The sequence below is a fragment of the Panulirus ornatus genome, chromosome 3 (genome assembly GCF_036320965.1).
Source record: "Panulirus ornatus isolate Po-2019 chromosome 3, ASM3632096v1, whole genome shotgun sequence".
In the NCBI taxonomy this organism is placed as follows: Eukaryota; Metazoa; Arthropoda; class Malacostraca; order Decapoda; family Palinuridae; genus Panulirus; species Panulirus ornatus.
This window is the reverse complement of record NC_092226.1, coordinates 41,217,807-41,239,869: the sequence shown is the minus strand read 5'-3', so window position 1 is coordinate 41,239,869 and position 22,063 is coordinate 41,217,807.

The window sequence follows — 22,063 nt, the reverse complement described above, 5'->3', positions numbered from 1 at the left end:
CACTCATTCTCTCCATGTGACCAAACCATTTCAAAACACCCTCTTATGCTCTCTCAACCACACTCTGTATTACCACACATCTCTTACCCTTTCATTACTTACTCGATCAAACCACCTCACACCACATATTGTCCTCAAACATCTCGTTTCCAGCACATTCACCCTCCTCCGCACAACTCTATCTATAGGCCCACGCCTCGCAACCATACAACATTGTTGGAACCACTATTCCTTCAAACATACCCATTATTGCTTTCCAAGATAACGTTCTCGACTTCCACAAATTTTTCAACGCTCCCAAAACTTTCGCCCCCTCCCCTATCCCATGATTCACTTTCGCTTCCATGGTTCCATCAGCTGCCAAATCCACTCCCAGATATCCAAAACGCTTCACATCCTCCAGTTTTTCTCCATTCAAACTCACCTCCCAATTGACTTGACCCTCAACCCTACTGTACCTAATAACCTTGCTCTTATTCACATTTACTCTCAGCTTTCTTCTTTCACACACTTTACCAAACTCAGTCACCAGCTTCTGCAGTTTCTCACTCAAATCAGCCACCAGCGCTGTATCATCAGCGAACTCCTGAAACAGAAGTGGTGGGAGTATGTGACAGATTGCAAGAAAGTAAGCTCTAGATTGATATGGGTAAAACTGAAAGTGGATGGAGAGAGATGGGTGATTATTGGTGCATATGCACCTGGGCATGAGAAGAAAGATCATGAGAGGCAAGTGTTTTGGGACCAGCTGAGTGAATGTCTTAGTAGTTTAGATGCACGAGACCGGGTTATAGTGATGGGTGATTTGAATGCAAAGGTGAGTAATGTGGCAGTTGAGGGAATAATTGGTGTACATGGTGTGTTCAGTGTTGTAAATGGAAATGGTGAGGAGCTTGTAGATTTATGTGCTGAAAAAGAACTGGTGATTGGGAACACCTGGTTTAAAAAGAGAGATAACATAGGCATACGTATATAAGTAGGAGAGATGGCCAGAGAGCGTAATTGGATTACGTGTTAATTGATAGGCGCGCGAAAGAGAGACCTTTGGATGTTAATGTGCTGAGAGGTACAACTAGAGGGATGTCTGATCCTTATCTTGTGGGGGCGAAGGTGAAGATTTGTAGAGGTTTTCAGAAACGTAGAATGTTGGGGTGAAAAGAGTGGTGAGAGTAAGTGAGCTTGGGAAGGAGACTTGTGTGAGGAAGTACCAGGAGAGACTGAGTACTGAATGGAAAAAGGTGAGAACAAAGGACGTAAGGGGAGCGGGGGCTGGAATGGGATGTATTTAGGGAAGCAGTGATGGCTTGCGCAAAAGATGCTTGTGGCATGAGAAGCGTGGGAGGTGGGCAGATTAGAAAGGGTAGTGAGTGGTGGGATGAAATAAGAGTATTAGTGAAAGAGAAGAGAGAGGCATTTGGACGGTTTTTTGCAGGGAAATAATGCAAATGAGTGGGAGATGTATAAAAGAAAGAGGCAGGAGGTCAAGAGAAATGTGCAAGAGGTGAAAAAGAGGGCATTCCGCCAATCTTCAGGCACCTCACCATAAGTCATACATACATTAAATAACCTTACCAACCAGTCAACAGTACAGTCACCCCCTTTTTTAATATATTCCACTGCAATACCATCCAATCCCGCTGTCTTGCCGGCTTCCATCTTCCGCAATGCTTTTACTACCTCTTCTCTGTTTACCAAATCATTCTCCCTAACCCTCTCACTTTGCACACCACCTCGACCAAAACACCCTATATCTGCCACTCTATCATCTAACACATTCAACAAACCTTCAAAATACTCACTCCATCTCCTTCTCACATCACCAGTACTTGTTATCACCACCCCAGTAGCCCCTTTCACTGATGTTCCCATTTGTTCCCTTACCTTACGCACTTTATTTATCTTCTTCTAAAACATCTTTTATTTTCCCTAAATGATACTCTCTCACCCAACTCTCATTTGCCCTCTTTTTCACCTCCTGCACCTTTCTCTTGACCTCCCGCCTCTTTCTTTTTTACATCTCCCAGCCATTTGCATTATTTCCCTGCAAAAATCGTCCAAATGCCTCTCTCTTCTCTTTCACCAACAATCTTTCTTCTTTATCCCACCACTAACTATCCTTTCTAACCTGCTTCTCATGCCACAAGCATCTTTTGCGCAAGCCATCACTGCTTCCCTATATACATCCCATCCCTCCCCCACTCCCCTTACGTCCTTTGTTCTCACCTTTTTCCATTCTATATTAAGTCTCCTAGTACTTCCTCACACAAGTCTCCTTCCCATATATATATATATATATATATATATATATATATATATATATATATATATATATATATATATATATATATTTTTTTTTTTTTTTCCCTGGGGATAGGGGAGAAAGAATACTTCCCACGTATTCCCTGCGTGTCGTAGAAGGCGACTAAAAGGGGAGGGAGCGGGGGTCTGGAAATCCTCCCCTCTCATTTTTTTTTTAATTTTCCAAAAGAAGGAACAGAGAATTGGGCCAGGTGAGGGTATTCCCTCAAAGGCCCAGGCTTCTGTTCTTAACGCTACCTCGCTAATGCGGGAAATGGCGAATAGTTTGAAAGAAAAAAAAAAAAAAAAAAAAAATATATATATATATATATATATATATATATATATATATATATATATATATATATATATATTTCTTTTTCTTTTTTTGCTTTGTCGCTGTCTCCCGCGTTTGCGAGGTAGCGCAAGGAAACAGACGAAAGAAATGGCCCAACCCGCCCCCATACACATGTATATACATACGTCCACACACGCAAATATACATACCTACACAGCTTTCCATGGTTTACCCCAGACGCTTCACATGCCCTGATTCAATCCACTGACAGCACGTCAACCCCGGTATACCACATCGATCCAATTCACTCTATTCCTTGCCCTCCTTTCACCCTCCTGCATGTTCAGGCCCCGATCACACAAAATCTTTTTCACTCCATCTTTCCACCTCCAATTTGGTCTCCCACTTCTCGTTCCCTCCACCTCCGACACATATATCCTCCCGGTCAATCTTTCCTCACTCATTCTCTCCATGTGCCCAAACCATTTCAAAACACCCTCTTCTGCTCTCTCAACCACGCTCTTTTTATTTCCACACATCTCTCTTACCCTTACGTTACTTACTCGATCAAACCACCTCACACCACACATTGTCCTCAAACATCTCATTTCCAGCACATCCACCCTCCTGCGCACAACTCTATCCATAGCCCATGCCTCGCAACCATACAACATTGTTGGAACCACTATTCCTTCAAACATACCCATTTTTGCTTTCCGAGATAATGTTCTCGACTTCCACACATTCTTCAAGGCTCCCAGAATTTTCGCCCCCTCCCCCACCTATGATCCACTTCCGCTTCCGTGGTTCCATCCGCTGCCAGATCCACTCCCAGATATCTAAAACACTTTACTTTCTCCAGTTTTTCTCCATTCAAACTTACCTCCCAATTGACTTGACCCTCAACCCTACTGTACCTAATAACCTTGCTCTTATTCACATTTACTCTTAACTTTCTTCTTTCACACACTTTACCAAACTCAGTCACCAGCTTCTGCAGTTTCTCACATGAATCAGCCACCAGCGCTGTATCATCAGCGAACAACAACTGACTCACTTCCCAAGCTCTCTCATCCCCAACAGACTTCATACTTGCCCCTCTTTCCAAAACTCTTGCATTCACCTACCTAACAACCCCATCCATAAACAAATTAAACAACCATGGAGACATCACACACCCCTGCCGCAAACCTACATTCACTGAGAACCAATCACTTTCATCTCTTCCTACACGTACACATGCTTACATCCTCGATAAAAACTTTTCACTGCTTCTAACAACTTGCCCCCCACACCATATATTCTTAATACCTTCCACAGAGCATCTCTATCAACTCTATCATATGCCTTCTCCAGATCCATAAATGCTACATACAAATCCATTTGCTTTTCTAAGTATTTCTCACATACATTCTTCAAAGCAAACACCTGATCCACACATCCTCTACCACTTCTGAAACCACACTGCTCTTCCCCAATCTGATGCTCTGTACATGCCTTCACCCTCTCAATCAATACCCTCCCATATAATTTACCAGGAATACTCAACAAACTTATACCTCTGTAATTTGAGCACTCACTCTTGTCCCCTTTGCCTTTGTACAATGGCACTATGCACGCATTCCGCCAATCCTCAGGCACCTCACCATGAGTCATACATACATTAAATAACCTTACCAACCAGTCAATAATACAGTCACCCCCTTTTTTAATAAATTCCACTGCAATGCCATCCAAACCTACTGCCTTGCCGGCTTTCATCTTCCGCAAAGCTTTTACTACCTCTTCTCTGTTTACCAAATCATTTTCCCTAACCCTCTCACTTTGCACACGTCGACCCCGGTATACCACATAGTTCCAATTCACTCTATTCCTTGCACGCCTTTCACCCTCCTGCATGTTCAGGCCCCGATCACTCAAAATCTTTTTCACTCCATCTTTCCACTTAAAATTTGGTCTCCCACTTCTCGTTCCCTCCACCTTTGACACATATATCCTATTTGTCAATTTTTCCTCACTCATTCTCTCCATGTGACCAAACCATTTCAAAACACCCTCTGCTCTCTCAACCACACTCTTTTTATTTCCACACATCTCTCTTACCCTTACATTACTTACTCGATCAAACCACCTCGCACCACATAATGTCCTCAAACATCTCATTTCCAGCACATCCACCCTCCTCCGCACAACTCTATGACTAGCCCATGCCTCGCAACCATACAACATTGTTGGAACCACTATTACTTCAAATATACCCATTTTTGCTTTCCGAGATAATGTTCTCGACTTCCAAACATTCTTCCCAGAATTTTCGCCCCCTCCCCCACCCCCAAAGATTCCCCTTCCGCTTTCATGGTTTTCCCTCCGCTGCCAGAGCCACTCCCAGATATCTAAAACACTTTACTTTCCCCCAGTTTTTCTCCCTTTAAACTTACCCCCCAATTTACTTACCTCAAACCCCACTTACCTAATAACCTTGCTCTTATTTTACATTTACTCCTTAACTTTCTTCTTTCACACCAAATTTTTCCCAAAATCAGTTTACCAGCTTCTGCAAATTTTTTTACATGAAACCCGCCACCAGCCCGTATCATCAGCGAACAACTGACTCACTTCCCAAGCTCTCTCATCCCCAACAGACTTCATACTTCCCCTCTTTTTCCCAAAAATCTTGCATTCACCTCCCCAACAACCCCATCCATAAACAAATTAAACAAACCCTGGAGACATCACACACCCCTGCCGCAAACCCCAATTCACTGAGAACCAATCACTTTCTTCTCTTCCTACACTACACATGCCTTACATCCTCGGAAAAAAAACTTTTTCCCGCTTCTAACAACTTTGCCTCCCACACCCTATAAATTTTTAATCCTTTCCCCAGAGCATCTCTATCAACTCCTAATCATATGCCTTCTCCAGATCCATAAAGCTACATACAAATCCATTTGTTTTTCTAAGTATTTTTCACATACAATTTTTCAAAGCAAACACCTGATCCACACTCCTCTACCACTTCTGAAACCAAACTGCTCTTCCCCAATTTGATGCTCTGTACATCCTTCCCCCTTTTCAATCAATACCCTCCCAAAATTTTTCCCAGGAATACCAAAAAACTTATACCTCTGTAATTTGAGCACTCACTCTTATCCCCTTTGTCATTTGTACAAGGGCCCACTATGAAAGCATTCCCCCAAAACCTCAGGCACCTCACCATGAATAAAACATAAATTAAAAAACCCTTTCCCCAACCATTTCAATAATACAGTCCCCCCCTTTTTTTAATAAATTCCACTGCAATACCATCCAACCTGCTGCCTTGCCGGCTTTCTTTCTTCCGTAGAGCTTTTACTCCCTCTTCTCTTTTACCAAATCTTTTTCCCAAACCCTCTCACTTTGCACACCACCTCGACCAAAACACCCTATATCTGCCACTCTATCATCAAACCTTTCAACAAACCTTAAAAATACTCACTCCATCCCCTTCTCACATCACCACTAACTTGTTATCACCCCCCTTTAGCCCCCTTCACGAAGTTCCCTTTTGCTCCCTTGTCTTACGCAACTTTATTTACCTCCTTCCAAAACATATTTTTATTCTCCCTGAAATTTAATGATCCCTCTCTCACCCCAACTCTCATTTGCCCTTTTTTTTAAACCTTTTTGCCCCTTTCCTTGACCTCCGCCCTTTCTTTTTACCTCTCCCACTCATTTTGCATTTTTCCCTGAAAAAAATCGCCCAAAATGCCTCTCTCTTCTCTTTCACTGAAAATCTTACTTCTTCATACCCACCACTCCCTACCTTTTTCAAATCAACCCACCTCCCACGCTTCTCATGCCACAACCCTCGTTTGCGCAAGCCATCACTGTTTCCCCTTTAAATCATCCCTTTCCCCCCCCCACTCCCCTTACCCTTTTTCTCCCCTTTTTTCCATTCTTATTAAGTCTCCCTGTACTTTTTCCTCACACAAGTCCCCTTTCCCCAAAAGCTCACTTACTCTCACCACTCTCTTCACCCCAACATTCTCCTTATTCTTTTTTCAGAAAACCCCCACAAATCTCACCTTTCCGCCCCCCGCCCTCCACAAGATAATGATCAGAACAATCCCGCTCCAGTGCACCCAAACCATCCCTCAGCACAGTAACATCCGAAAGTCCTCTCCTTTCGTGCGACTATCAATTAAAAAACACGACAAACAAATCCATCCATAAAAACGCTACACGCTCCCTCCGGGCGTGCGGGTCGGCGAACGCGCTCTGGTCGGGGGGGGTGGGTCGGTGGGAGGGGGGGGCGGCGCGTGCGCGGTGCGGGTGGGGGGGGGGTCTCCTCGGGTGGGGTTGCGGGGGGGGGGAGGTTCTTTTCTACGGTAGGCTGGGGGGGTTGCAAACGGGGGGTATTTAGATGTGTAGTTGACATATGATGTCATCGTACTCTCCGTAAGGAACCAAGGTTGCGTCAGGGGCCTGAGAGCGCTGGTGGGCGGGTTGAGTCATGCGCCTTATCGACCATCAGGGCGCGGAACAGTGTACCTGTCACATATCTATGGGCTGTAGTGGCTGTACTCGGCTGATGGTTTGGTAGGCGATACGGGTCTCGCGGGAGAATCACGTTCTCCGGAGTACGGAGGCCGAGGGATTTGGGTGTATCGCGAATACATTTTCTGTCGGAGGCATCGCTGAAATGATTATCTACGATTGTGTCTATTTTCACCATGGGAGCGTTGTGTCCGTTGAGGCACGAGACAGTCATGGAGGAAGCACGTTGGCGCGATCGAGAGCACTAGGGTGCTAGTAGTGATATACCCCTAGCGCAAGAGAACTGACTGGGCAGAGGGTCATATAGGGATACTAGCTTTATGACGTACACGATGGAGTGGGAGACGAGTTGGATGCATCTGCGTCACATGTTGCGGAGACAGGTGACGGAGATCGCGCTTGCACGTCATCTCCAGAGGGCCCTTTGTGTGGCATCGAAGAACACGGGGCGTGCTCGGACACAGTTTAGAAATGGGAGTCTGAGCATGGTCGGAGATGCTAAGACATGGCCACATATAATAGCTCTCGCATCCACGATCGAGTTACGGAATATTGCGACATTACGTTCTCATCTGCGCCGTCTGTGGTGCCTCTAGTCACACTCAATAACGTGCACTCCCTGCGATCTGCGAGGAGCACTCTTCTAACATATATCTCGATAGTTATAGTAGGGTTAAGGGGCCCATGAGTCATTACTAGATTGTGTTTTTGGGTGACGGATTTATGTACTTTTAAGGGCGTCGTGGGCCTGCGGTCAAGGTGCAGAGTTATAGCAATAGCGCGGGGGGGCTGCCATCAAAGACAACTTCATTGGTGCCGATTGAGAGTATGGGTCTGCGTGTTAGGCTTTCCGTGACGCTCTCTGTATTGATCTTTGTCGCATCATATCCTCTCATCTAAAACACTACAACTTTTTTGCTCGGGGGCCCTTATCAGCTCCCATAGTGGGGAGAGACTATCAGAGGTGAAGGCGCTTCGCCTCTAATATCGCGGGGGCAGGGATGTCTGTTCTATCTCATTCGAGTGAGGGGAGCCAAAACATCCAGGTTCCTTTCCTCAAACATTCTACCTATCTCTCCTTTTTTTTCTCATCTTGGTTACATCCACACAAATTTAGACACCCTATGCTGAGCCTTCGAGGAGGATGGAGTACTCCTCGCGTACCTCCTCTTTTGTTTCCCCTTTTAGAAAGTTAAAATACAAGGAGGGGATATATATATATATATATATATAAAAATATATATATATATATATTATATATATATATAATAAAAAAATATATAAATAATATATAATAATATATATATAATAAAATAATATATATATAAATATATATATATATATTAAAAATATATAATATAATATATTATAATATAAAATATAATATATATGGGTATATATATATAATATATAATATAAATATATATATATAAAAATATATATATATATATATATTATCCCTGGGATAGGGGAGAAAGAATACTTCCAGTTGATATACAACGAAGAAACGTAGGTAGAACGCCATTCGGTAAACATGTGATTGTACAAGACAGACAACGAGCGTATCATACTTATTATGTGGACAAGAAGGTGAATTGTTTACAAATCCTATCAACAATAAAGTTATCGAATTTGTATAGACCTTCACTAACATCAAGGTTATAATTCATTGTGTATTTGATAATTGAAGATTCAATGCTAATCTCGTGGTACTGGAGTTAGAGTTGATAACTGAGATGACATTACTCCAGTGAATACAATGATCATAGTTTTAAACGTGATTAAACAATGCATTTGATTCTTGTCCTGTTCTTATCCTATATTTATGTTACTTAAGTCTAACAGAAAGATCCTTACCAGTCTGCTCAACATAAAACTTATCAATTTCTACATGGCACTTTATAGATGCATTCAGGAGAATTTTCTGGTGAGTTCCTGATTAAGATATCTTTTATAGTGTTATTGTTGCTGAAGGCAACATTTACAGTAAAAGATTTAAGCAACATGGAAAGTAAAATTATTATCAAAAGGGAGAACTAAAAGATTCTTGGTGTCACTGGGAGATTTGGGCTCAACTCTATAAAATCATTTATTTGCTAACTTAAGAGATTTATCAATGAAAGATCTACGGTACTTTAACTTAGATGCAATAGAATATATCTTCTGAAACTCATCAATAAACTCTGGACTGCAAATACGTAATGCCCTAAGTGTCTTAGATATCTGTGAGTAGATTTGGCAGCGGATGGAACCATGGAAGCGGAAGTGAGTCACAGGGTGGGGGAGGGGGCGAAGGTTCTGGGAGTGATGAAGAATGTGTGGAAGGCGAGAACGTTATCTCAGAGAGCAAAAATGGGTATGTTTGAAGGAATAGTGGTTCCAACAATGTTATATGGTTGTGAGGAGGGTGGATGTTTTGGAAATGAGATGTGGTGTGAGGTGGTTTGATCGAGTAAGTAATGAGAGGGTAAGAGAGATGTGTGGTAATAAAAAGAGTGTGGTTGAGAGAGCAGATTAGGGCGTATTGAAATGGTTTGGTCACATGGAGAGAATGAGTGAGGAAAGATTGACAAAGAGGATATAGTGTCGGAGGTGGAGGGAACGAGAAGTGGGAGACCAAATTGGAGGTGGAAGGATGGAGTGAAAAAGATTTTGAGCGATCGGGGCCTGAACATACAGGAGAGTGAAAGGCGTGCAAAGAACAGAGTGAATTGGAACGATGTGGTATACCGGGGTCGACGTGCTGTCAATGGATTGAACCAGGGAATGTGAAGCGTCAGGGGTAAACTATGGAACGTTTTGTGGGGCCTGGATGTGGAAAGCGAGCTGTCTGTGGTTTCGGTGCATTATACATGACAGCAAGAGACTGAGTGTGAACGAATGTGGTCTTTGTTGTCTTTTCCTAGCGCTACCTCGTACGCAAGCTGGGGCAGGGGGCTGCCATTTTCATGTGTGGCGGGAACGGACGAAGGTAGCATGTATGAATATGCACAGGTGTATATATGTATATGTCTGTGTATGTATACGTTGAAATGTATAGGTATGAATATGTGCGTGTGTGGGCGTTTATGTAAATACATGTGTATGTGGGTGGGTAGGGCCATTCCTTCCTCTGTTACCTTGCGCTACCTCGCTAACTCAGGAGACAGCGACAAAGTATAATATATATATATATATATATATATATATATATATATATATATATATATATATATATATAGAGAGAGAGAGAGAGAGAGAGAGAGAGAGAGAGAGAGCGAGAGAGAGAGAGAGAGAGGTAAATAGATAGCAGCTGACATGGCACCGGCAATAAAGCCCCAATCGTGGCGATCTCAGATGAAAGGAGAAGTGAAGAGAGAAAAAAGACCAGCAGTTAATATGAGCTTCTCAGGTATTAGCAGACCTGACTCAGGGATGGAAAGGTTCTAGGATGAGGGCAAGATGAGGAGAGGAAGGGAATTCCGCAGATTTTGTGTACAGGAAAGGAAGGGATCATAACTCCCGATTCTAGTGTAACTGGTCATCACATAGAAACTACGGGAAACGGCAGGCAGGCGCGTGCCATGAGTCCAGGCCACAGGGACTAAGAAACCTTCAGAAGGACCAAACACTATGTGGAGAGAACTTCCGAATCTTAGAAGAATCGAGCGGCCAAATGCGATGTATTGTGGTCTCCGATTACCGTTTGGTGTCGTGTGATATACGGTTAAATTATCTCCTGTGTTTGGTAATATCTGTGTTCTTCTTTTCGCCCGACTTTTTGAACGCTGTTCCACACTTGGGCGTGATTACATCTCAAGTCCCCTATCCAGTTACTGTATATATCATCATCGCTGAAGACCATTATTCGCTGTACGAATGAAAAATAAAAAAAATCAAGCATTCATAACACAAGGCGTAGTCTGTGTTTTAACCGCAGAAACAAATTTGATCAATTACAAGAAACTTACATAACTTGGTTTAGCCGCAGACAGACAAGGAAGATCCTCGCGTACCACCTCAGACATATGCTTGTGACACTAACACAACCGTGACTGTTGGCAGACATTGTATCTAACGGATTATATTCATATAAATATATACTATCACCATGTCATCACTTTTTTTTCACTTAACTCGTAGGAATGGTTGACGGACACCAGTAAACAATAATCAAGATAGTGGTCTGTCAGCGGTAACTGCCATTTTCACTTCACGGACAAAATTCAGCCCTAAAAACCCATGACCCACGAGGGGAATTAGCTCACTGTGGTCGCCAAAATAAAGGAACAAATACGCTGGCGCCTTCCCGCAGCCCACCCGATCACGTGCTTGAGGGATTTCACGTGATTGGCGGGCAAGCCAGGAAACCTTGATCCGCTTAGCCAATCACACGGAAGCTCGCTCCTTGAGTCTGGAGGGGAAACTCTTAAAAGGACTTTGGTTATTTGGTGAGGAAGGTAGGCAGCCAGGAACCTCGCTTTGACTACGAACTTGAAAAAAAAGTTTATTTTCAGCCACCAGGAATATCACTAGTCTTTACTGATATTTACAATTTCTTACTTGTAACTTCCTTATCATGGATGATGTGTACATTATAAGAGCCGAAGTTAAATTGTACTTACGGGAAATAGTAAACTATCAAATAACGAGAGAAATATAGACATAACAAACAACAGTAGTTAAGTTCACGGTCAGACATGGACAACGGTAGAGGCGGTAAACAGAAGCATCGTACAGACAACAGCAACATGACAACCATCCACTCATGTGTCAGGAAGACATCAACTCTCAGGGAAGGCGGCACGATACGAGAAGGGAAAGTACACTGGAAGACCAGGCGGGTGGGACCAGCAATAGGAAGAAGGGATGGAAGAACTATTAGAAAATTGTAAAAAATGCTGTTCGGAGAAATCTTAGCGAAACATATGAAAGCAGCCAAGCACACGTCGTAAGATTTCGTTAGAGCCGATTGCATCATAAGACTAAGAAGTCTAATACATCACAAGATTTATTGGTAGCCGAACACGTCGTAAGAATGATAGGAAACTGTTGTGAAGTGCTAGGATGGTGAACAGTAGAATGGGAAGGAAAACATCGGCAGACGGAGATGGGAAACATTTCAAAAAGCTAAGAGGAGGCAATCGTTAGACGGACAACAGAAAACGTCAGAAGATCGAAGCGGAGAACAGACAGACGCTGGAAGATTAGGGGAGGGAATATATACCGTGAAAAAATACCAGCAGACGACCGTGGAGGAAACAAGAAAAGACGGAAAAATTACGGAAAATCAAAAGGGAAAAAATGACCGGAAGACTAAGTCTGACATGAGTTCAGCGGAGGGAAAAGTGTGGGAAGACAGAGGTAAGGGAAACAACGGACAACTACTAAAAGGGAAAAAGAAGAAGACGCAGAATTGAGCAAGAGGAGGAGGAGGAGGAGGAAGACAAATATTAAAAATATCACGAGAGGAAAACGAGGAAGACGGATGAGAATCAAAATCTAGAGAAAAAAAATATCCTGATATTTAAGTGAGTCAGAGGAAAGCAATAAGATTACGGAGTAAATGTCGAAAAACTTCGAGGGTAGACATCCCGATGAAATGGAAAAACAGGACGAAAGAGCAAGTGAAAGAAATCGCTGAGATACGATAACAACACCGGCTCCATGAAGGTAGCTGCCACGGGACCTACCGGTAGATAGTCTTCACCGCCCGCAGAATGACCCCAGACTATGAAGCGAACCAGTAGAGAATAACTCCAGACTATGACGTAGTAATACCAGAAGCCTTGTGGCAAGGCGACGGCTGTACGCTGGACCGTCATTACTCCTGGATGACATTGCGGGGAGGCAATCATATTGATGCAAACAGCTGGTAACCTCAGGGTGAAAAACAACAGAGGAAGAAAATTCAAAACGGCGAAAATCTTAAGAAGAATCTGGATGACTCGACCGGAGCCACATAAGCAGAAAGCCTCACACAGCGTCAGATGATCCTAAGAATAATCTCGTCTCGATCAATATTTACAAAAGCCCGCGACTGTGCAGGTAGTCGGCCGTTGCTCAAAGGTCAGGATCGACGGCCGCTACATGAAAGGTTCTCAGTCTGATGTAAACAAAGAAACCTGAATGAACGACAAGATAATCCCCGCCTGACATGAGACTCATTTTTCAAAGAGCAAACCAGCTCAAGGAGGAAGGCCAAATATTCTAGGTAATACTTCAGGGTTCGAGGGCCATGACGTAGGGGTATGGCCTAGATAGGAGGGGGAGGGGTAGATTGTGAAGCAGTACTGGCATGATGAGGGCATGGGGAGAAAAGATGAGGCTATAGTAAAGGTATGGGGAGGAGAAGGTTAGAACATGATAGGGGTGTGAAAGGTTTGGATAAAACTGGGAAGTAGCTGGAGACACATGAAGCTGGGGTGAAGACAGAGTCCTGAAGAAATCGAGGGTGTTGAGGGAGGACAGTGTGAAGACACGAGGAGGGAAGATGACATCTTAGTGCGGACGAGGTCCATGAAGGATGTCAACAGCGTTAGGGGATGACATGGGACTTCACTTAGAAAAAGACAGACCAGAGGAACAAGGATTATTGTCATAGAGTCATGGTGACGCAAGTTCTTGCAGTGTATACGGGAAAACGTTTCATACCAACATGTCAATGAACACACTAGGATTAGAACAACTTATATACCATCGTTACGAATTATTCTCACATATAGTAGTATGGCAATACAGGGTATCATATATGATACGCCAGTTGGAAAAAATGACCATGTGACGCTTCAGTTTGAGTGTGTGATAAATAAGGATGTAAGAAGAACAAGGACGAGATAAGAATCAGAGATGTAATCATGAAAAGTAGACGGAACTCGACAATTTCTACGGTTAACATAATTTTAGAAATGAAGCTTAGTAGCCAAGAACAAAGATGTTGTGATGGAGCGTTCTGTGAAATTTACAATGAAGGAGTAAGAATAAGGTACCTTTAGTCTTCAAAATAGATGGAAGTTTACAAAAAGGGAGAAGTGGTTCGATAAACGATGACATAAGGCGATGGAGCTTTGCGATGCGCTGTAACGAAGATATAAGCATCAGCCCAGCTGGCCAGCATGTGCAGGGAACGAGTATAGCAGGATATGACAGGAGAAAAAATCTGAGAAAAATGTTGCGGACAAGACAGAATAAAATCCATAACTTTTATATAAATTCATCAAGAGAAAATTGTGTGAAAGAGCAGCTAATCAGGCTACGGTATTTGAAGGGAAGGGTTTTAGGAAACGAAGTCAGAATATGCGAGGAAATGAACGATAAGTTCAGGTGTTCTCACAGTGGAAGACGGTATAGCCCCAGCATCAGTCAGATGGAACGAGGAGTAGGTCTTGGAAAGCATTGAAATATACAGAAAAGACATAAACAGAATACGAAAGGATCCTAAAGACAGCTCGTCTTCTTGATGGAATATCACCACATGTGATTAAGATGTGTGCATACACTGAACAAACTACTTGAAACGATGTTTAAGTTGTCGCTGGGAAAAGTTGAAATACCAAGGGAGTGGAAGAAGGTTAACAACACACCTTTCTGTAAGAGAGAAGACGGAGGAAGCACTGAGCTACAGACCAATCACCCTGACATGTGTTGTCAGAAATCAGTGGTTGACTTCCTGCAGAGAAGAAAACTTTGCGAGATTAAGAGAGGACAATGTTTCAGGGAAAGGTGGTTGTGTAATGAACCTCACAGATTTCTTAGAGAGTGAGTTCCGTTTTAGACAAAAGTGAGGCTAAGTGGACGTCCTGCATCTGGACTGCCAAAAGGCATTTGACCATTTACTACATAAGAGGCTGGTTAAGAAGGTGGATCTCCAAGCAGAAATAAAGGAAAGACTCTCTTGAACAGACTATCTTTGTGGAAGGGAACAAAGGACATATGTCAGAGGACCCATCTCGAATGGGCTGAAGTCACCAGTTGTGTACCCCAGGGACCTGTTTTGAAACCCATGTGAATGACTTTGCCAGAAAAACTGTACTCAGTGTTGTAGTGGTTAGTGTTACTGACCATGAGTCACGCAGGGGCTCAACTGGGTTGAAACACTGGGTGCGATGTCGGCCCACACCCAACCCTGGCATTCATCCTCACCTAGTGGGCTGTCCTTATAATCATCTCAGCACGAATTTCTATAACAAAGAATCCTGCTGCTACCAAGGGCCTTCCTAAAGGCTATTGCAGCCCATGCTGAGCTACTTCCAGTAACAAGAATTGTAGACTCCTTTGGAGTGAGGTCTTTGACAGTGTCGCCAAAGATGACTTTCCACCGCTGAAAAAAAATATGTGCATGATGCTCAGGTCACGAGGGAAGTAAAAAAGAAGCAGGATTGCATCAAGTACAAGGGGACCAAGACAAAATCCAGCTGGTCTGATACATGGCTGATGAAAACCAACCCGATTAAATGTGAAGCAATGGGGATGGAACACTGTGAAAGAGACTTGATATGATTATCCAGGTGCAAAAATCTGTGAAAGAGAGAGAACTAGGAGTCGAGATCGTCCCTGACCTGTCGCCAGAGTCCTTGTCTGGAGAATGGTCGAGGAGACGAACTGTCTGCGGGCAAATATTAGAATCACAAGTAAGGTACATGGACAAGGAAATATTCAATATGCTGTTCGCTTCATTAAACCAAAATTAGAACATATTTCTGAAATTTGGTCATCACACTTAAAGAAAAATAAAGAATTAATAAAGAATGTAGAAAGGATAGTAATAAAGGTCCTACCAGAAATAAGAAAGCCGAGTTACATGGGAGGACAACAGGCTTCAAAACTGTCTACCATGGAAGAAAGAACAGTAAGAGGGGACCTGACCACCTTTAAGATGTCTAACTTGTTTGATGATGAACAGGAAGTAGTTCTCAGACAGATGCAAAGACAAACCAGCCACAGACCATAACACTAAACAAAGCAAGAAACGTATTAGACAAGATGGAAAGAGAAATGCAGTGAACGATATAAACTTTTTTCATGAGACTGTGAATGTGGACAACATACAGAAGGTTAAAAAGTTATATGATAGTAGAGAATGTTCAAGAGATGAGGCTCCACGAATGTTGATTTCCCTCACCGTACAGTGCAAATGGGTAATGACACAGTGTTTGGGGAGGAAAGGGACAGGGGATGAATACGTTCTGGGGAGTGGGAGGGAGAAGGGAACTGAAACAGAGTGGGGGATGGGGAAGGAGAGGGTTGCTACATGCTGGGGAAGGTAGGAACAGGTGCGGTAACGGGCTGCTTACACGCTAGGCACGGAAGATGGAGAGAAGGTAAGGGAAAGTGAAGGGTGAGAAGGAAGGGGAGGCGGCTTGGTCAGCTTGGAGAAGTGGGTATTGGATACATGGTAGTGGTGGTAGGTGGATAAGTGGAGGAATACGGGAGGTTCTTAGGAAGGACGCGGTGACGAAGGAGAGGGAAACCATGGTAAGGTCAGGTGAAGGAGGACTTGAAGGCAGCATCGGAGGTGGGAAAGACCCGGGTGGAGATATAGCAAGCTGTTACTGATTTTGACTCTGGCTACAAAAGCAAGAAATTTTACTGTGCGCTCTTACTTATCCTGTGGGCGGAGGCGCTAAAAAAAAAAAAAAGTGTCGAGGGACTCTGTCAACCTCTCCTCACTACTACTCTCCATATGTCACCATTTCAGCTTGCCCTCTTCAGCTCTCTCAACCACACTCTTCTTATCAACACACCTTTCTCTTACCTTTTTGATACTTAATCGATCAAACTACCCCACACCACATAATGTCATGAAGCATTTAATTTCCAACACTTCCACCTGCCTTTACCCTCTCAGCTTACATAAAGAACAAAAGACACAATGGGAAGTGTAACTACTGGAAGGATGCGTATAGTGGTGTTGCTATAGAAATTACAGAACTATTCCAATGGATCGGAACTAATATACATTGATAACAACGAAGAAGCAAGCAGGACGATACATGAAGCTGCAAAACACACATTTTTGAAACAAAGAAGTAATATCAATGGGGAATTCCAAGTATAGAGTGATTGATATGCAGGGGTAATCTGGATTCTTATGGAGACAAAAAGTCGTGTAGATACAAATCTTTACAGCGTATACAAGAAAATTTCCTGTACCAGCATGTAATTGAACACATCTATTGGAACTGATGGACTGATACACCATCATTTAACACGTCTTATCTTCACATACACAAAAACATAGACACTGATAATATCATATATGTAATATCAACTGCAAGAAGTGATCAAGTAATGCTTTGATTATCGGTAAATGGCTTAAAAATAGCAGAGACGAAACCAGATTCAAAGAGATATACTCCTGGAATCTAAAAAGAACGTAACAATTTACTTGGTAAAAAAAGGAAAATAACGTAGTTAAGTCGCCAGGAACCAGGGCGGTGAAATTTACGGTGAAGGATGAATGAACACATGTACCTTTAGCCTCGAAAACAGAAGAAAAAATAGAGGAAAAAGGAAGATGTGGTTCGATGAAGGATATCAAAACGCAAAGAAGCTTAGCGATGTGCTGTGGGAATGAAGGCAGCACCTCAGCCAGCCAGCTTTTGTAAGGTGAACGAGAACAATAAACAAGTACAGAAGCAAATGAAAGGAAGAACTGAGAATCTGAAAAGAATATTGTAGACAAGGATGGACAGAATCCAGAAGTTTTCCATAAGGTCATCAAGGTTAAAATGTCAATTATAGAACAGCAAAAGTGACTGAGGGACTCAGAAGGAAGATTTGACGAGGATGATGGACATATATGGGAAGAGATGAGTGACAGTTTCGATCGTGCTTTCACAGTGGAGAACATTTTTAGCCCAACACCCAGAGGTAGAATGGGGAGAAGGTCTTAGAAAGCAATGAAATATTGAGAAAAGATAATAAACTGAATACTAATGGGTCTTGACATACATGAAGCTCATGATCCTGAGGATCATTTCTATACGTGCTAAAGATGTGTGCACATAAACCTGACGAACCATACGATGTCGACGAAGAAAGGTTTAGTAACAAAAGATTGGAAGAAAGAAAATGTCAAGCACTGAACTACAGACCGATCATGCTGACCCAGTAATCAAAATGAAAATGGGTAACTTCTTGCATAGGAAAACCAAATGAGAGACAACAAGGTTTCAGGGAAAGGAAGTCAAGTGTACTAAAACGATATCTACGAGAGAGTAAACTCCGTTTTCCGTTTTCAATAAAAGAGATGGCTGGGTGGATTATTTGTATCTGGCATGCCAGAGAGCATTTGACAGTGAACACGCAGGAGGTTAGTAAAGAAGTTGGATCTTCGAGCAGATGTAAGAGCTGGATCATCTTAGAGGAAGAAAACAAAAAGAACTTATAGATTGAGGTCAACAGTGGCGTACAGCAGGGTAGACTTGGACTCCTGCCTGAACATGTCTCCTGAGGATGCCAAGGTCACGAGGGACGTAAGGAGCGAGGAGGATTGCATTAACGGACAAGGAGACCAAGGCAAACTCCAGGGTTGGTCTGATACATGGCTAACGAAATTCAACCCGGGTACATGTAATGAGGATGAGACACAGTGAAGGAAGACCTTGATATGAATATCAATAACAGAAAAAAGCTGCAGGATTCTAAATCAAGAGGAACTTGAGAGTCGACATGGTCCATTAAATGCTGCCAGAGTCCCATATTTAGAGAAAGAACTGTTTTTAGGCAAACATTCTACAAGCTGTTCACATTCTACAATAGGCCAAAACCTGAATATCCGTCCCAGGTTTGTTCACCGTATTTAATGAATTATAGAGAACTATGATATAGAGGGGGTCCAGAGGTGAGCAGCAAAGATGGTACTAGAATTAAGGAAAGTGAGTTGCTGAGGAGAGTTAGAGGTCTTAAGGCTGTCTACCACGGAAGAGGGAAGAATAAGGGGTGACTCGATCAGAACCCTTATGTTACTGAACTAGTTCAATGATAACAGTGAACAGTTCCTGGAGAGATGCACGGACTGAACAACCAGATGCCATAGTGTGAAATCAAATAAAACATTTTAGGAAAGATGTAAAGAATCACTTTCATGGTAAAAGAGTAGCGCATGAATCGAATTATTGACGCACGACATTGTGAACGTGGACAGCATACACAAACTTACAATGTTGCGCGGTAGTAAAGAAAGATTAAGGAATGGGGCCCCACGAGTGTAAACTCCGCTCACCCTGTGTAGTGCAAACAGGTGATTACATCTACACACTCAGACAGACACACTCATCTCACGATTCTTTTTTACCGACACTAACCCCACACATAGGTCAGTACTTTACATGGCGGTAATACAGTAGAGGCTCAATACACATACCAGACTGTGCAAGCTCCTTCCTTTTCTTATGAGGTATACACGTGTAAAATTTTCATACGTTATCCAACAGTGGTTAATGGTGCACGTTGCAGAGTAACTTGGTCAATAAGTACTACAATAACACAAACACTAGAAATTCTATTTGAAAGTTTACTCGTATTTGTTAAGTCACTACGAAATAAACCACGACCAGGAACTCGTACTGTTACACACCAAGCAATGAAATGATTACAAGAACGACTAAGTCTCCAGCAGGCGAGGAAGCTGGGTGTCCAGTAGTCGGCGAGTGGCGAGAGACCCAGAAAAAGAGGCATCATTAGTCAAAAGACCATCTTAAGTTGGAACATTTGGCTGGCCATTAGTAGCGATCTGTGATAAGTGTAAATTTCAGTGGAATAAAGAAAACGAGTAAAAATACAATTGCTTTTCCTTACAACTAAACCTTCCTCTCGTGTGTTGTTATGAGTGACTGTATATCTGCTCCATGTTACACTTACTGGTGTACAACTTATAGGTCAAAGTTATAACAATGTACATAAGAGAGTAAAGGGTCAAGGATACACACTCACTCTAACTTCCCCTGGGAGAGGGTGAGAAGTGAAAAGAGAGCCAGAGAGAGACGAAAGGAGGAGAGGGGAGCATGTGGTGAGTGTAAAGGGAGAGAGGTTTAGAATACTAAAAGCTTGCAATCCGATAAGGGTACTAAGGATGAGGCAAGGACCCATGATGTTACTCACAAGTCAAGAATACGCTTCTATAACAAGGTCAAATCCCCTCCGTAGTTGAGAACGATGAAGAGAGTACTGCCGTTGTTGCTGTATACTGAACAGTTATTCACGTTGAGCTGCTGACCTTGCGAAAGTCAAAGGTCACTGGGCATGACCGTAAGAAAGATCAACAGGTCAGTGGTTATGTCCATGAGAAAAATCTGAAAGTAACATGTTTGACGCTGTACAAGACCCAATCACATGTAAGCGCGTCAAACCATTAGTGGTGAAGGTGACGGGTGGCGTATGGGCGGAGTACTAGACCAACCTTCGTAGACTGCTACGATGATCCTGGGGGAAAACTAACCGGAAGTAAACTGTAGCTAGTTATATTGGTGAGGTGACAAGAAAGGTAACCGGTGGAGGAGTAGCAGGAGAGGTTGCCCATGGAGTGGCAAGAGAGGTTGCTGGTGGAGGAATGGCAGGAGAGGTTGCTGGTGGAGTGGCAGGAGAGGTTGCCGGTGGAGTGGCAGGAGAGGTTGCCGGTGGAGGAATGGTGGGAGATGCTGCCGCTGGAGTGGTAGTAGAAACTGCAGGAGGAAGACCTCTGACTACATGGTAAAGGAGGGAAGGAAGATCCCCAGTGTCATCTAACAACTGTCTCATAATCAGCTGACTTGCCGGGACAGCCATCCAGGAAGCCAACAACTCAGCCCCGGGAATACGTCAAATCAGCAAGCTACCTCCAGCAGGACTTCCGTGCCTTGTGAACATCTTCAACGGTATGCTGAGCACATGACACTTTCCTCGAAGGTTCAAAGACGCTAGAGTAACATTAATACCAAAACCAGGAATGCCAGATACAAACTCGAAGAACCATCGCCCTACATCCACCCTAGAAGTCCCAGGTAATTTTTTTTGAAAGATTATATACCATAGGTTAAGAGATCGTCTTGAAAATAACCACCTGTATAACGCAAATCGATACGGCTACCGGGAGGGCAAAAGCAACACCTCGGCATTTGCTATTGCGTCAGAAAAAATGACTATTTCCAAAGGACAGAAAAACTGAAATATAGTCATAGCCTTTGACAAAGTATGGATTAACGATCTACAGTACAAACCACTACAACTAGGAATACCTGAGATCACAAACAGACTACTATGCAACTTTTGAAATCACCGCACTGCAGAAACCATCATCAACTCTGTGACGTCACCCACATTCCCTGTACTAAGCGGGGTCCCCCAGGGCAGCGTCCGATCACCAACACTATTCATAATTTACACAGCTGGCACTACCCTACCAGCTGGTGCCATGAGCAGATGACCACGCAAATAAAAGTTTCAGAACAACTCACTCCCAGAATATACTCGGCAGAGAAGGTAACAAGACAACGTACAAGAAGATCCGCACAGGGAAAAGCGGCCATGACCAACCTGTATAGATTTTGGCAAATTCCGGAGAACCGAAAATTACACCTAGTCAAGGTCATGATCATACCTGGCCTAACTTACTAACAATACCAACGTTCGTCGCCTGTAAATCACATATGCTGAAGTTACACAGGATACAGAATATGGCACTACGATTCGTCACAAATGATAAATACCTCTAACCTGAAAACACCGCAGAACAGCAGGAACGACTGAAGAATATCAAACCAGTCTGTTCCTACTCAAGAGAAGCATCCCAGAACGTATGGCAGAGACTTGAAGACAACGATGATATAGACAAACCTGAGCATAGTGCAGTACGGTACAGTTCACTGAAAGCCTCAAAATACTAAGGCAGGCTCCAGTCATCCATCGACGTATACTATGAACAATGTTCAGCGAAGTTTAGCATAACGAATCCCCTTACACACGATACAA